Here is a 6,724-nt window from a genome sequence, read left to right as displayed (position 1 = left end):
TATATAGAAGATTCATGTACATGGTCAAGAGGTTATGTAGATTCAGAGGCAAATTCAGGGTTGATAACATTTTCCACATGAGTGTTGGCAATTGACACTCACCCGATAAGAATTAATGACATTTTGGGTTGTCATTGATGGAAACTCACTATCTCAGGGTCAATGGTTTCATTGTTTGGTTAACTGACATTCACTGCATTTAACTTGTATTGTTATTCATATTTCTTTACACCGACATTGACTTTCACTTCATACCTGACTATGTCCTGATCCCAGTAACATGTTCAGATCCCGATAACATGTATATGGAACCTAGTAATGGATAGGACCCAGTTAGGAAATCTTTTGATCTCAATTTTTTTTTATGGATTTGTGGTAACGTGTGATGACCAGCATGGTCATTAGGATTATGTTTGGATCTAATTTTGTTCTGAAAACATTCATGTTTATATTTCTCATTGAATCTGACATGGTAAAGTTAGAAGGATATTTAAGAAGATCTTTTCAGGGATAGATCATGTGTGTGATGTAATGCGAATTATTGGTTGCAAATATTTTCAGTGAGCATTTTGGTCAGTGATTAGAAGCATCTGTGTACAGTTTCACGTGCATAGCATAACCAGTAACATAACAGAGCAGAATAGAGCATCAGACAACCGATATACAATGAAGGTTCTCAAAGCATTCACTGCAACTTATTCAACATGGTCAGATGCAATTTATAAGTTCATTTTCAGTTGTAAAAGACTTTGTAATATTCCGTAAGTCAGTGAGACATTTTATTTTGTGTTTGAGTAGTGAGCTCTAGGAAGTTGGTCTTTCTGCATGTGTAAACCCCCTTATGTAATATTTGTATGCCTTGATCAAGTATATAGATATTGTGGGTATCAACACCACTGTGGGTTTGCCCTTTGCAGGGTTTTCCATGCACAAATACTCGTGTTATGGTGTTGCCTTTCTATGTGTTATTTGGTATATGCACTTTAATTTTATTTACTCTTAACAGGTTGATAAGTAATAAGTTCAAAACTAACAGTACCAGTAGAACACTAATTCACCCCCCCCCCTCAGTGTTCTTGGATTCCAACAGAAGTAGGTTCTAATACCAATTGTTGGAATCAAGGAACACTGAGAGGGGGGGTGAATCAGTGTTATGCAATCGTTAACTTTATTGAATTGTACTTTCAACCACTTAATGCATATAATCGAAAAGAAAGATGAAAGAACATAAACCAAATAGCCACAACACCATAACACCAATATTTTTATACGTGGAAACCCGGTTAAGGGAAAAACCATGGTGGGGATGAACCCACAATATAAATATACTTTGCAGAAATATAGAAATATTACAAAGGGGAATGCACATTCATTCAGGCACACTCCCTATAACTCACTGCTTAAAAACAACAAGGGCTACAACCCAAGGAAGACTCATTGTCTTACAAATGAATTACACGTCACTGAAGTACATGAACTAAATAATAGCATCTAAAAATGCCAAATTATAGTTCTGATTAAGCACAATAATCAAACTTTCCACACTTATCTCACTCTTCTCTGTTCTATTGTTCTGCATTAATCCAGAGCATAAATATTTGACTTGTGCATGTGGAATTGCACACAATGAATTGCTAACACCTTCCGCATACCTACCGATCTCCAAAATGATCATAACAATCGATCTTATATATCCACAACATGAAATCATATCGACTACATGTCGGCTCAAAAACATTTAACATATTCACCAAACATGTATGAACTATCGACTGAATCCAATCTCAAATACTTATGTGGACTAAAAATAATTGTCCAGACGCTCCCCACATGTTGGCTAAACATCCTCGAGCACATCAAAATTGCTCCATCAGTTACACAATGATCGACTATACAAGTCGGCCATACTACATTGTTCAACACAAAAACCGATATACCAGATCTTTTGTCTTGCACATGAATTATCATCGGATGCTAAAATCATGGAATAACATACTCTAGATGTCAAACTAGCTTCCTTCAGCTCCGCAACACAAAATATTCATGTCTGAAATGAAATACCAATCAAAATGCTATACTCTTTTGGAAGCTTTGTCCTAACTTACCAGACTTAACCAAATCTTCACTCTGACTTCCGGTATAAGAAAATCATGCACAAGAGATGGGAATGGTGACTAGAGTTGCCATCAATGAAAAAACCTGACTAGTTGTGCAGTGTCTCTTTCCAACATCGAGTTCCTCTAGAAGAAGCTTAACCACTTGATGTAGATCTAGGATGGCACAAGATGGATCTTACCATTTTCCCAAGTTTGATGGCACAAACTACTCTTTCTAGAAGATGACGATGCAATCTTACCTGAACTCTATGAAATATGGAATTTGGAGATCTGTTGGTGAAGGTTATGTTGGGACTGATTAAAATTGAGTCAATTTTAATGGCCCATTTCAAATTTTTGCTCTGCATACCTAAATGAAGTCAGTTTGAACGGCCTAGTTAGCAAAGCGGTAAATGGAGCCAGTTGATTTTCAGAGGGTAAGGCTCGGGATTCATCCCCCACACCTTTCATTTGGCCTATTCAGTGATGTGCAACTTTCAGAATTCAATTTGGAGAAGTTTATGAGGTAACCATTTTGAGGGGTGAGCTGGAAGTGCATTTTAGGCACAAATGCAGATTTTATTGAGTAGCCTACTTTGAGCGATTACATATTTTGCCCTGTTGATTGTCATGAAGAAATTCAAAGTGGATTCAATTCTATGCATAAATGTGAGTGAGCTCACAAATTTTCAAGTCTTAACGAATCCATTTGCTCAGTTTTTGAAGCCGATTCCATTTGCAGTTTCTATGTTTTGGCAAGTCCCTGTTTCGACAGCTAGTCGGAGCCCTGTTTCGCATAAGTGTAAAAGTTGCCTAAGTAAGCATCATGCCATAATGTTTGTTCCAGGCTGATGTTGGTATAAATGATGAGCTACGTTTCAAATTTCAAGGCTCTACCAATCCGTTTGATCGGTTTTCAAAAGAGCTCATTTTGCCATCATTTTCAGTTATCTGCACTTCCAGTGTTAGATCAATTAATGTAGCCGTTTTGGTGAGCGTGCTATTTGCATCCTGTTAGTCTGGTGATCAAATTGAGAATTCAAAGATTTAATATGTACTTAAAGGTACCTGTGTTCCAAATTTGAGGGCCTACGGAGGTCGTTTGGTATTTTTAAGAAAGGCATCATGTGTTGCCAGAACATTGACTTCATCAGGTCCGCAGTGTCGACAAAGCCAGTTGGCCGTTTTCGGAAATTAATATCTTTTCACTCGGGACTCGTCTTGAGAAACCGTTTGGTAGATATCATCCTTGTATATCAAAGTACATGCCTGTTAGACGGCGAGCTCCAGAAAGGCGTTTTGACCACATTGAAAATTACGTCTTTGCGATTAAATGCGAAAATTGTGGCGTAATCGCCTGGAGGTTGTAAAATTCAGTCTGATGATCCAAAAGTGATGCTGATCGTTTCCAGAGGTTGAATGTTGGCGCTTACCATGCATCAAGCTGGTTGGTTGTTGTGGTCAGAGGCATGAAGCACATGAACTAAAAAATAGTGCCGAAACAAAATAGGGGAGATAATGGCTCAAAGCGTAAGAAAGGAAACAGGGTTCCCTCAAAAATTTTGGGAGGATCCCCCTATTGTAAAGTGGAACAAAAGAACCGTTCATGTTCCCTTGCACTGTCATGCAACAGCTGAAGGAGCTTTAAGATTTTGGATTGAGCGCAACAATGTTGATTTCGAGGCTGCTACTCTGGCAGCATGGGGAGATGAATCTGTTTCGGCTTCTCTTGAGAGTGCTGCATTTTGGGTCAAAGAATTACCTTATGTTATGTCTTTGAGTGGCTACTGGAATTTCTTCCTAGTTCCAAATCCTGAAGAAACTCCTCAGAAGTTCTATGAGATCAGCTTTGACGACTCTACATGGGGAACCTTGCCAGTTCCATCAAATTGGCAAATGCATGGTTTTGATATTCCAATTTACACAAACACTGAGTATCCATTTCCACTGAATCCACCATTTGTCAGCACTGAAAACCCCACTGGATGCTATCGAAAATCTTTCATTCTTCTAGATGAATGGAGAGGTCGTCGTGTGTTTTTACACTTTGAGGCGGTTGATTCAGCATTCTATGTTTGGATAAATGGTGTACTTGTGGGGTATAGCCAGGATAGTCGGCTTCCTGCAGAATTTGAGATCACTGAAATTTGTTATGAACCTGGTTCTTCCAAGGAAAATATATTAGCGGTTCAAGTGATAAGGTGGAGTGATGGGTCTTATCTGGAAGATCAAGATCATTGGTGGCTATCTGGTATTCACCGTGATGTTATTCTTCTGTCAAAGCCACAGGTGTTTATATCAGATTACTTTTTTAAGACACATTTGACTGAAGATTTTTCTTCTGCAGAACATCCAGCCCTGTATATTCTTCTAGTTATGCTGAAAGACTCATCAGACAATTTGATAGACTGTGAAGCTTGCCAAGTTGGCATTCGGAAGATTTCGTTCAGACCAAAAGAATTACTTGTCAATGGGAAACCGATTCTCATATGTGGAGTCAATAGACATGAACATCATCCACGAGTGGGGAAAAACTAACATCGAATCTTGCATGATTAAGGACTTGGTTCTTATGAAGCAACATAACATTAATGCTGTAAGAAATAGCCATTATCCACAGCATCCTCGTTGGTATGAGCTATGTGACCTTTTTGGAATGTACATGATTGATGAAGCAAATATAGAAACACATGGTTTTTATTCTTCAATACCACTTAGCCAAAAAACACATCCTACCTCACAGCCAATCTGGGCACATTCCATGTTGGACCGTGTAATAAACATGATGGAAAGAGACAAAAACCATTCATGCATTATATCATGGTCACTAGGAAATGAATCTGGCTATGGACCAAATCATTCAGCTTCAGCAGGTTGGCTGCGTGAAAGAGATCCCACAAGAGCACTACATTATAAGGGTGGCTACCGTTGAACTTGGTGCTGCTCGGGTAAACAAAGAAAGTGCAGAAGTCCGTGATTGTAAATTTGAACTGTGCGACTTGCTATGGTCGTAGTTTTGCGTAACATCGCATCGAAACGGAACGCTGTGCGTCTGTCTGTGTGTGCTGAATCTTCTATGAGGCTATATTTAGCAAAGGGAGTTTTGGTTTTTACTGAAACGGAAAAGAATAGAAAATGATTGTTGACAATTTGTGTGGAACAGGGGAAATCGAGCTGGCTTTTCCAAGCAATGTAAGCTTCAAAAAATCACCATGAAAGCACTCAGGGAAAGTAAAAAATGAAGTCCCAGGCTTAATCATTATCCCACATGCACTGGGAAATGTTCTTTTTTAATGTTTATATGCAGAAGCGCACAGTATTATAGTGTCTAAGCCTTAAAGGCTTTTGACACAAGGTGCCCATGAGCGCCCAAGGCGGGCCCATGCGTGAGCATGCCTCCCGAGGTGAAGGAAGAATTGACTGGACGAAGACAAAGTGGACCCCCCACGTAGGCACGCTTCTCGAGGCAAAAAGGCAAAATTTTGCAGATGAAAGCCGGGTTAACAAGCGAGCATGTTCGAGAGAGATCGACGGCTCGCGCTATTTCGCGAAGGAAGATGCACGAAGTTTAAACCCAGCGAAATAGCGAAAATGAACGTGAGCCGTCCACGTGTCGTGATAGGTGGCAGTTCAGCAGGCGGGTCCCAGTGAGGTGGCGCACAGGTGGTGATGACGTGGCGGCCAAGTGGCAGTGACGAAGCAGATGACGTGGCGATGATGAGGTGTCATCCCAGGTGGCGTCCGGTCAACCCCATCGACCAATCAGACCCCACCACGTGGCAAGGCGTCAGAGCACAAATGGAGGCAAAAATTTAAATTTAAAATTGTTTATTATATAGTTTTAGACTATATAAATAAATGAAAAATTTAAATGTTTGAGCATATTGGGGAATTAATTCGCCCAGGACTCAATTTTTGGCCAAGGTATAAAGTGTTATATATTTTCGGAAAGCTCTCGGAGTGAGGAATCCGATTGTGAAGTTAATTTGGACAAATGTGAGATATTTTAGAAGCAGTTTCCACGGGAACAAAATTCAGTTAGAGAGGAGAGACACTTGGCATTTTTCAGTTGTGGATTTGTTTTTCTTCCCTCCTCTTTTTATTCCCCATTCTTCTCAGTTGGAAGGGTTCCAGAAATTTGGAGAAAGGCTCCAGATTTGATGGCTTCCATTTCTGAATGTCATGACCCAAATTTGTAATTGCTTTTGGTTTGTTTCAGGGTACAGAAGATTGCAGTGCATTGTTGTAAATGTGATTTTAGTTGCAGGACTTGCTTGTGTCAGGCATGAGTAAATTCCTCATAGTATTGTCTCTGTGTAAATATTTCATTATTATGAATTGAATCCTCAAGGAGGATAAGATTTGTCAGTTTCAAAGAAATTGTGTGATTGTTTATAGGTATCCTTCAAGGAAGGTTTTAAACTCTGTAGCCAATCATAAATGATGAAATATATTTCCAGATCTGATAAAATTGTGAATGAATCAAATAGTGCATTAATATAAGGTATTGATGCATGAATATCTTGTTTAAGGAAAATAAGCTTGCATCTATGATTCATATTTGTAGTTATGTCTGTGACTCTGTTGCCCAATGAACAAGGCACTGGTCTTGCAAGTTTGGGGATGTC

At 39.3% G+C, this 6,724-nt stretch overlaps 1 pseudogene; it reads left to right on the top strand.

The window, feature by feature from the left end:
* Nucleotides 1-3,544: 3,544 nt before the first annotated feature.
* On the top strand, nucleotides 3,545-5,028 carry LOC131037513 (uncharacterized; annotated as a pseudogene).
* The last annotated feature ends 1,696 nt before the right edge of the window (nucleotides 5,029-6,724 follow it).

This window comes from Cryptomeria japonica, chromosome 9 (genome assembly GCF_030272615.1).
Source record: "Cryptomeria japonica chromosome 9, Sugi_1.0, whole genome shotgun sequence".
NCBI lineage: Eukaryota > Viridiplantae > Streptophyta > Pinopsida > Cupressales > Cupressaceae > Cryptomeria > Cryptomeria japonica.
The sequence above is the reverse complement of the archived record's forward strand: the minus strand, read 5'-3'. Positions and strand labels throughout refer to the sequence as shown.